The following is an 11,616-nucleotide window of genomic DNA, read 5'->3' as shown; positions in this document are numbered from 1 at the left end:
GGTTTTTTTTTTTGGATGGGGTTTTTGATTTTATCTAAATATATTTACTAGCATTGGTAATTCTATTTTTGAGAGATTTTAGCTTGATTTTTTAAAACTTGTTTGTGGATCCATATTCTTGGTAGAAGGAAATTCAGACTTTACTAATTTGTATTTATTTATATGTAATAACAAGAAAATGAGTATTTTTCTCTCGGAGCACAAAAATGGACCATTTCTAGTTGATAGGCACACCCACTAACAACTACTTTCGCGTTGTGGTTGTGTGTGATGATGCGGTTGAATATGAAATTGATGAAACACTTTTACTTTATTGTGTTTTTTGAGTTTCCAGATTTCTAATAGAAATTGCATAGATGATGCATTCAAGTGAAGACAAAAACAATTTGGTACGCTTATATTCATGTTATTTGTTACTATTTTCCAGCAAGTCCACATTGTCACATAAAATTAAGTCCATATTATTATATGACATTATCACATAATGTTTTAGTCATAAAAAAGGACCATCACTTCACATAATACATAAATAATCTAGAGAACATTTGGAATGGATAATTAGTTTATATGGAAACGATAAGCTTTAGATCTACGATCTTTAATTTTTCTTCTTTCACCCAAGAAAAGTGTCGCTGAGACAAGACTTTAATAGAAGAAAAATAATATGTAAACCAAATAAAATATGCTAAGTCAAGAAAATAGATAAGTGCATGGTTTCAAATCATCAATAAGTTTCTAAATATATCAAATTCCAAAAGTGTTCTCAAAATCCAAATCCAAACAAGTAAAATCAGACCAAAATAGTTGTATGAAACATCCTCATGTGGATCATCTGATTTTGATTAGGTCTTCTTGAAGAAGGTAATTAGTAAAATTCTAACTCTTACTTCCTCAAATTTTCTTCCCGATCTTTACATTTTCCTTATTCATTGTTCTTCTTTTGATAGTATATTAAAAGAGGCTAGAAGGGTTAAGAAAATGATTTACACCCTATCACTTTTATCGTCTTCAGATACATTAAGAATTTGATAGTGAAATAATGCATCTATTTAACTAAGTGTCAACATAAGTTGTTCCTTTTAGAATTAGTTTCTCTATTGTAGTAATAAAAATTTACATCTAGAACAACTTTTCTAAAAGTACCAATTCATGTTGACACTTAATTAACTAGATGCACCGTTTCACTGTCAAACTAATTTATATGTATTTGAACCCTAGAAAAGTGATTGAGTTGTAAAATTGTTCTCTGACCCCCCTAGCCTCTTTTTAATATACTGTAAAAATAATAACAATAAATAGGGGAAAGGGAAATAACGGGGAAAAAAGTTCGAGAAAGCATGAGTTAGCATTTTATGAATTACCTAGAAGTTCTAATGAAAATAATATGTGTCGTATGAGGGCGTTTTAGACATCTATTTTGGTCTAGATTTACTTGTTTGATTTTGGATTTTGAGAACAAACTCCTTTGGGAATTTTATATATTTAGATACCTATTGATAATTTGTCTCCATGCACTAATTTTGTTTTCTTTATTTAGCAATTTTTACTTGATTTACAGGTTATTTTTCAATTTAAGTCTAGCAAGTCTCGATAACACCTTCCTTGGGTGAAAGGAAAAAGATTGAAGAGTTTAGATCCAAATCTTACCGTTCGATGTAATTATGCATTCCAAATATACTCTAGATAATTTATGCGCCACATGAATTGATGATTGTTTTTTGATGACATGTAATGTTTTTGTTGTGACTTATTGACAGTACATCAGGAGAAGACCGTAAACTGATGATAATTTTTACTTTTATGTGATCAAGAATGTGGTCTCGGTAGTATGATTCTATTTGGATTGTTGTGGACTGAATGACTAAGTCGGCCCATTTCCTTCCCGTTAAGACTTCCTTTTCAGCCGTAGACTATGATGTACCTCTTTCAGCAATCGAAGCCACTCAGCAGGAACTTCCAAAGGAGGAGCCAACCCGCGAACAACCACTGCTGAAGTCCAAGCCTTCTGAAGGAGGAGCTGACTGAAGTATTTGGCAAATTAGTGACATTCGAGTGTGTTTAGAAGTGGGGGAGGGGTGCGTTGAAGGATAGGGAGAAGTGGAGTACCACACTATCACTTGTGGAACTTGTTTTCCCTCGGGAAGTCATTTTGTTTTTTTTTAAGGAACTTGTGTTTCTAAAGAAAATATTTTTTAAAATTGAACCAAACATGAAAAAATTGTAATACGTGATTGCATCTTTCATGTGTTTTATTTCAAAACTGTAGTCCTGAGCTTGCACAGGTACTTTGTTTTAATCTTGTTTAACATGAAACCTTTAGATTCTAATTAAGGTCTGTCTCGAATCTTTCATTCTATCATTAACTCCATAACGTTTCTAGTCAATCAATACTATGTCATTAATGCTAAACTTTTTCAAAACCTGTTAGATTATTTGCAGAAGTTGCAACATTTATCTTCCTCTCTTTTCTGCCACGAAATAAGAGTTAGGGGTATGTTTGGAAAGTCTAATTACTAAATAGTAATCACACAACATCATTAATTACAAAGATATATTTATTTTTCATAATATTATTACAATGGTATAATTTAAGAGTCAAACATGCAGTGGGTAACCAATTAAATAAAATTGTTAAGTTAATTTAATAAAATTAGGTTTTGACTTTATTGAATGGGTAAGATTTGTTGTTGGATATTTTAATCTTTTGTGATTTTGATTTTTGAATGAAACTCGAATTATTAATAAGTTGATTCATACTTGTGGTGACATTGGGTCGCTAGAAATTAGGATGTATGCATATGCTGGGTAGAAGTTTGAGTTTGAGCATAGAAATAAACAGGAATAAACATTCGAAAGAGAGCGAAGTGAGTTTTTCTCACCATCCTTACATGTTGTGAGTGACACCCACACTAACTCTCAATGGGATGTAACGACTTGATCCGTGGTTATTCATAAGGCACCTCGTGCGGAATCTCAAAAGTTCTGAAAATTCGATGCCAAATTTGATTACTCTTTATTTATTTGTCATGATGAAATTTGGCAGCTCATCCTTAAAGAATCCGGAATGGTTTATATGTAAACGACATCTATTTACACGTATTGTCTCACTGACTCTTTCAAGATACTGCAACTTTGAGCTGCTGAACTCATTGGAGTTTTAACAGATTTTTACAGACCCAAGTTCCTTTAGCAATGAAATCCTGAACAAACAGGAAAACATCCTCGCACACGGCACAACAAAAGAGCTTATGAAAATAATGACAATCGTGATACGCTGTTAGCTGAAAAGAATGAGCTTCTGCTGCACCTTTAAGTAGAGAGGCAACAACTAGGCGTCTTCTCAGAAATAGAATTGTTGAATGAAATTTCAATGAAGAAACAATAATTTTTTAACAGATTAATGTGAGCCCCAACTATTAAGTTATTTACCAAATTGCATAGTATGGTTAGTCATATCTTCACAACTTTCTATTTAACATCTACCTTGCACTATTCAATACTTTTATACGCATATTGTCCTTGCCGATACACTCCTACACCAATAGATATTCTTATCTTAAAAAGAGTGTTCAATTCATGCATTAACCTTTTACAATACAACACTTACTATATGGCACAACTACCATAGTAATAGGTAATTGCTTATCAAAAATGAGTCAATGGTGATTTATATGTCAACTAGTATTTGAAATATTTTTTCAACACTTACTATTTGATACATTTTTTCAACAACTCAATTTTCCTCAATCTCTTTTCTTTCTCAAATTCAAATTTGGAACTACAGTAGAATTTTCAAGTTTATCAAGTCACCAAACTATAATTACGAAATATATTCTATCCCAATTTAACATAAAATAACTTAAACAATTTATTGAGGGAGCAAACCAAGTTTTTTTAATAAAATATAATAGCATTATGATAACATAAAAATAACAAAATTTTAGGAGAGATGACAAATATGGAAGAACATATATTGCGTAATAATTAATATGTATTAATTGTTCAATTTAATTAGAAATTAAAATGGATGTAGACACATTAAATAATTGCAGTTATTTTTGTGAATGTTTTAATTGCAATTATATTTGTGGATGTTTTAAATTTTAAATAAAAAAGAGGAGAAACACCATAGAATTCTTTTGAAATAAAAAACGGAAGAAAAAGAAGGTAAAAGAAAAATACTTTGTAATATTGCTTACATTGAGTTATTAAAGATAACTAACCTAATGAGGAGAAGCTTCTTAAAAGAACAAATCAACAACTATAAGAGAGACGAAAAAAAAATAAAATCTGATATAATATAATATAGGATAACAAAAACATGACAAGAGCATGTATTAATTGGATGATTTGTTTGTTGGGATGTACATGATAACTTCTCATCAATTTGCGGTGAAATGATCATATTGTTTTGCAAAACTTCATCCCAATTCAATTTCTTTAACTTATCAATGAACTCATAAGACAAAACTACGCGAGAAGCTTCTCCTTCTTTTATCACTTTCATCCATTCTCCTTCTGATGTTGACATTATTTCTCTATTAATCGATTCAATTCAATAAAAAGGAGAAGAAATTTTTTGTTTGGGAAGATTTGTCTTTCTCTTGTACTATATTTATAAACAAGTATTGCATGGGTATCTTTAACTTTGGTAACTTCATAAATTTAGCTATATTTTAGATTTTCTATCCTTAATTAATGTTTGCCTTTTATAGACATATATTTACACCTATGTATCACGACATTTAGAGGGTGTTTGGATTGACTTAAAATTGGTCAACCTACTTTTAAGTCAGCTGAAAGTGTTTGACAAATATAAAAAATAACTTAAAATAAGTCAAAAAATAACTTTAAATACGTTAGAAAGTGTTTGGCCAAAGTTAAAATGACTTGAAAAGAGTTTTAAATGACTTAAAATAAGTCAAAAATCAAAAGTAGATCTCCCCTTACTTTTTATTTTTGACTTAAAAGTCATTTCAGTTTGACTTTTTATTTTTAATTTAAAAACTGCTTTTTTTTAAGTCAATCCAAACATGCTCTTACTATATGACCACAACTGCCATAAAAATTAGTAATTCCTTATAAAAAATGAATCAATGATGATTTCTATGTCAACTAGTATTTGATATATTTTTTCAACATAATTAATTAAGACATATAGCATCTATTGAAAGTTACCAATTTTAGTGTATGTGCCTCACACCGTTTAATCTAGGAATTATTAATAAATTTATTTATAAGTAGTGACTATATAGAACAATGCATAAGTTAAAATTTAGTTAACTTAAAAATAAAAAACAAAGCATTACAGAAGTGTAAATTCCAATTCTTGATGATTGTTTTATTGGTAAAATGTTGGAAAAAAAAAACACCTTAATTTCCTTCCTTATTGAAAATTGAAAGTCATACTAGCAATGAAATTTCTGCTCAAATTCAAAAACTAAAAAAGGATTTTCATAGAAAAAAAAGTGTTGTTAAATCCAGTTCATTACCTCGGAAATTAAAATCTTCTTCCCTATAGTTTATTTTTGGCCAATTCTTTGAAGAGTCAAAGTACTTATTTCTAAAAAAAGTGTTTATTTTGAAAAAAAGTGGAGGCATTTGATCAAATTTTTAAATAAAAAAATTAAGTGCTTCACGAAAGGTATAAAGGTAAATTTCCCCATAAGCACTTTTTGAAAGCTTGATCAATCAGAAATTTTAGTCTAATATTTTTTATGTGTTTTTTAAATTGATTATCCGAACACCCCAAAACCACTCATTTGTATGAGAGGTTTTTGGGTAAGAAACAAGAGCGACTTAGGGTGATTTCCAATCATTTTTCATCAAAAAAAAACCTTCGTTAAAGGTAAGTATTTGTTCCCCGATTCCGGTACTTTGATTTTCTTAGGCCTTAAAATGGTAAGATGATTGTTATATGCTAAATGGTAATGGTGGCCCTATGTGCTGGAGGGTTTGGGTTCATCCAAAGGTGGGGAAAACTCGGGTTTATGAGGATTTTGATGTGTAAGACCTTTGGGTTGTTTTATAACACAATTGTTCTTGATTTAATTACCATAATTCTCTAATGTAACCATAAAACTGATAGTCTTAGGTGAATTAATGGTGGGAAAGTCTTGGATTGGATGGAAAAATCATGAGGTTGACATGAGCTTGGATTAAGTTATAATCCAGGAATGGTAGGCCAATTGTGATTTATTTTTTACTTGTGTTCTAAATTAAATGAGAACAAACTAAAGCTTCACAAAAAGAGTCAAAAGTGTGTGATCAAACTTCTACAATAGTTGTTCGGTGTTCAGGTAGGCTAAGTTTAACCAAATAGTCAACATGTCTTTAATTGCATAATACCTTATAAATTATCGAGAGATTGCATATATAGGTCTTTGGGTACGAAGTCTGGGAAGATGAACACGTGTTATGTTGTTTAGGATAATAAGGCATTTGATTGCTGATGTTGACCTTATGTTGTTGTTGGCTGTTATTCTATGGGTGTTAATCTATGGGTAATTGGATTACAAGTTGGAAAACTATCCAGGAAGAGTCTTTAGTGTAGGTGAGGTTGTGTTGTTTTCCGTTTATGTTATATGTGATTGCTAACTACTTCATTAGTATTACTTGTATATGTATGGTTAGGGAAATGGAAGGAGTATAAACTGAAATGTTATCTTGTTGTCATTCTTATGCAACAAATGTGTTTATTTGGGTGTAAAAGTTTGATTTTATTCATTGTAATTATGATTATCTGTTGGCTCGGGTATCACGCCTGTACATACTAACGGTTGGCTCGATTATCATGTCTGGTACAAAATTTGCATAGTATATATGGTTAGTCATATCTTCACAACTTTTTCTATTTTAACATCTACTTTGCACTATTCAATACGTTTTATACGCATATTGTCCTTGCCGATTTATCTACTATGTATAACAAAATAAGTAAGATGAATTTTTTCTTGTTGGGCCCGGGCAACGCCCGGACTACCACCACTAGTATCAAAATAAAACACTTCTAATTTCATAACAATGTTTCATAATCAAAGAAGAAAAGGAACAAAATGAATTTACAATTATATTCCATAAAAATGAATACCAAGCCATAAGTTATTTCTCATTTTCGAAGATAATCAAAACTGTAATTTTGTTTCACAATTGGTTTACCCATCCTTAGAAAATTCATATCTATTCAGTCAAATTTAACTTCGAATTGGTCTTCAAAACCTCAAAATTTATTTTCTTAGGGGTAAAATCTCAATTTTTACATCAAGTTCGTGAATCAAAGCATAAAAATAATGGATATTCTTGAAAAATGAACTAAATAAAAGTATAATCATATAACTAACGTTTATACGAGAAAATTGCAGTTTTCTATGTTGCACATGTTACCAAAAATCGTTTGAATGACTTCCAATGAAAAAAATCGATCTGTAATATATTTATATCCACAAAACTTCAATGTCAGTAGTTATGGATAGGCCTTGTGTCGTTGAGCGGTGCAAATAGTACTCTATTTTGATATCAATGGTTTTGTTTGACTAAACCATGTTGGAAAATGGCATTCCAACACTACATATTTATGGCCACTATCTATTCAGCCCAAGAGTCAATTTCTATAAATAAAAAAAAAAATTGAAAAAATTATAATCAAGTTAATGTTGTCTAAGTGGGAGAATGTTAGAATTATTTATTAATTTTGGACTTAACATTATCTTATTATTAGGTTTTAGTAAAATGGGCTAAATGTTAGCAGTTGTACACAATACTAGGGGTGTCAAATGGGTGGATTGAATCAGATTTGAATGGATTGAATATGGATTGAGTTAGAATGGATTGGATCACAATTCACCCATATAAAATATGGGTAAATATGAATTTGGTCAAATCTGATTTGGGTAAAATGGTTGTTACCCACTTTAATCTCCTAAAATCAAAAAAATATTAAATCAAAGCTAAGTTGTTAATACCTCAACCCCTACCATCCCACCCTATCCCTAACCCACCATGTACCCATGTACCCCACCCCACCCCACCACCACCACCGCCACCACCTCCACCCCCAAAAAGAAATTCAAAAAGACTTTATTTTTTAAAAGAATTTTTTCCCTACCCCTTCACCCCCCACTCTGCCACCCTCAAATTCTTTTTTTTGGAAAAATTAAAATTTTAATTTTTTTTAATTTTTTTTTTTTTTTTGCCAACCCTACCCCGCCCACCCCTCCACCCCCACCCCACCCCACCTTCCACCCCCAATATACCCCCCCCCCACCAGAAAAAATAAATTAAAAAGACTTATTTTTTGAAAAAAAAGTTGGCAACCCCTACCCTGCTCCGCTACCCTCACCCAAAAAAAAAAAAAATTAAATAATTTATTTTTCGGAAAATAAAAATTTTAAATATATATATTTTAAAAAAAATTTACCAACCCTACCACCCACCCTAGGACACCTCCCACCCACACCCTAAAAAGTTTTATAAAAATTTCCAAAAGAAAAATTCTTTTGCCCCCACCACCACATCCACCCCACTACACCCCCACCCCACCTCCTTTTTTGTATTGTATTTTCAAAAATAAATAGTGTAATTAGGGATTTTTATGATAAAAGAGTGAAATATGGATATATATGTAGGTTGAAGTCCATATTTACCATTTAAGAAGGGTGAAAAACTTAAATGTACAATATAAGCACCTAAATAACCCTTATATAACAATAATTTAACTTTTCACCTATATAGCAATAGTTTTTTTACAAAAACAAAATAAATAAAAATAATAATATAAAATAATACAACAATACACGTTCCTATATTAAATAAGATTTCATTCCTTATTTTTCTCTTATTTTGTATTTACCTTCCATCTCTCAATAATTAATCCCTCAATATTTTTATTTCCTTATTTTTCCCCTTTTCTAATCTTCTTCTTAAAATACTAAACAAACTGATTCTCTTTTTCTCTCCACCCTTTTTTTTCTAAACTCTCTTCACTCGTCTCTTTCTCCTTTTTTTTTTTTTTTTATATACCTCATTTTATTTTCTGAAAAATTTCTTTGTTTTTCTTTAGTTCTCTCCCTTCAATTTTTTTGTTTAAATCTTTTTTTACACCAATGTAGTTGGAACATATAACCAATAATAAATTTATCATCAATGTATGATTTATATTTTTAATTTATTTGGTTATAATTTGGTATAATTCATTCATTATGGTAAAATTAAATTAGATTTATTTGAATTTGACACCAAAGTTAAATCATATTGTACACCATGTAAATTAATTTAATGATACTAAAAAATTGATATATACTTGATTAGATTATGGTATTACGTATTATAGGGTTGTAACATAACTAAAATCAACTTTACCATCAATTATAAATCAATATCTTTTATAGTTCTAAACCAACATATCACCAAAAAATTAGTCATACCTTACATCAAAGTATATATATACTATAACATATTGCAACTTTAAATCAACAAATTACCATTATTTTTTAACCAACAAATCCACCAATTATTTTTAGTTGTTATAGTTATTAAAATTTGAACTTGACACAAAGGTTACACCACATTGTACACCATGTAAATTAATTTGATGATTCTAAAAAGTTGGTATATACTTGATTAGATTATGGTGTTATGCATTGCAGGTTTGGAACATATAACTAAAATCAACATTACCATCAATTAAAAATCAATTTCTTTTATTGTTCTATATCGATATATCGCCAAAAAATTAATCACACCATCCATTAAATTGAAATCAACAAATTACCAATATTTTAACTATACCATCCATCAAAATATATACACTAAAACATATTACGGTTAATAACCAACAAATCACCAATTATTGTACCGGATCAGCTACCAAAGTATATTCCTTAATACATATCACTATTTAAAATAACATATCATCAATAATTGTACTAAATCGACCACCATCCATCAAATTGAAATCAACAAATTATCAATATTTTAACTATACCATCCATCAAAATATATACACAAAAACATATTACGGTTAATAACCAACAAATCACCAATTATTATACGGATCAGCTACCAAAGTATATTCCTTAACACATATCACTATTTAAAATAACATATCATCAATAATTGTACCAAATTGACCACCAAAGTGTACACAAAAAAATGTGTTTAAAATTTTTCCGATAATTTATGGACCACATGATATAAATCATATTAACTATGATAATGCGGATCTTCTTCAAATTAACAGTTGTAATTTTTTATTTTGAACAAACAATCGAGCTCTTGACATCGATATAAGCCTTCATCAAACGAGGACTCTTTCCGGGAGCATTATCAAAAGCAACTTTCTTACTCATAATCGATTTATTCAAAGAGTAAAAAAAAATTGTGTTGTAAGAGATGATTTTTAAAAGAAACAAAGAGAAATATTTTCAAGAAGGAGTTTCAAAACTTTTTCTTGAAAAAGATGAAAAAAATGTGTGCAGCAATGCATTTACCAAGGAAAAAAAAGTACATCAATGGTATTTCTTCCGTGTAAGGTTAACATGAAAGAGAAAGTAAGATATTTATTAAAGAAAACGTATCCAAATATAATTGTGATTGAGATTCTAAAAATTAATTAAAATAAAAGATAAAATATGACTCCCAAAAATTTAGTCCACTAACCAATAAAATAGGACATAAAATCGTGTAGATTTTTAATTTATAATAAAATGTCATATTTGTAATTAAAATGTTAATGTTGTAAATAAAAAAACTAAAATAATATAGGTAAATTAAGGTCTTAAATAGTATATTCTTGTAATTTTTCCTTTAAGAAAATATGAGTGATCCATTTAATTTATTATGGGCAAAATGGTTCCATTTCACTTATATGGGCTGAAATTGACACCCCTAGCTTTAAGCGAATTGAGAATTCGATCATATATTTTCACCGAATTAATTAATTATTCTATATAAACATACAACCTTTCATTTATATATATATAGGGAAAAGGGTCTGATATACCCTCAACTTTGTCATTTGGAGCTGATATGCTCCTCGTTATGAAAGTGACTCATATATACCCTTACTGTTATACAAACGGCTCACATATGCCCCTACCGTTACAAAATGACCTCACATATACCCTTCATTTAACGGAAGTAAAAAAAAATAGTTTTAAATTTATATTTTTGACTTTTGATTTTTAAAAAAAAAATCATTTAGGGGTATATGATTTTTCTAGCAAATTTCAAGGTATGTTATAATTTTTTTTGGACATAAATTTTTTTTTGACTTCTTGATTATCATTATTTGAGTTTCTTATTCTCATTTTATTTTTTTCTTTCATTCCTTAGTGTAAAGAAAAAATTTAAAACTATTTTTTTGTTGCTAATTATATTTAAAACTATTTTTTCGGATATATTGTAATTTAGTTTTTGTATTTGAAGAAAAAAAATTTGGTCATCTATAATAAATTTTACAAGAATATTACCGAAACTTAAATAAATTTGACCATCAAAATAATAAATCTAAATTAGTCATTGAAACAAAAAAAAAGTTAAAAAAAAAATATATGTTTGAGGAGGATTAAATAAACCCATATGGAATTTTTTTTTAAAATAATTAAAAAATTAAACCAA

The sequence above is a fragment of the Solanum verrucosum genome, unplaced genomic scaffold, assembly GCF_900185275.1.
Source record: "Solanum verrucosum unplaced genomic scaffold, falcon-dt-bn FXZP01000062.1, whole genome shotgun sequence".
NCBI classification, from domain to species: Eukaryota; Viridiplantae; Streptophyta; class Magnoliopsida; order Solanales; family Solanaceae; genus Solanum; species Solanum verrucosum.
Note: the sequence above shows the minus strand (reverse complement) of the source record.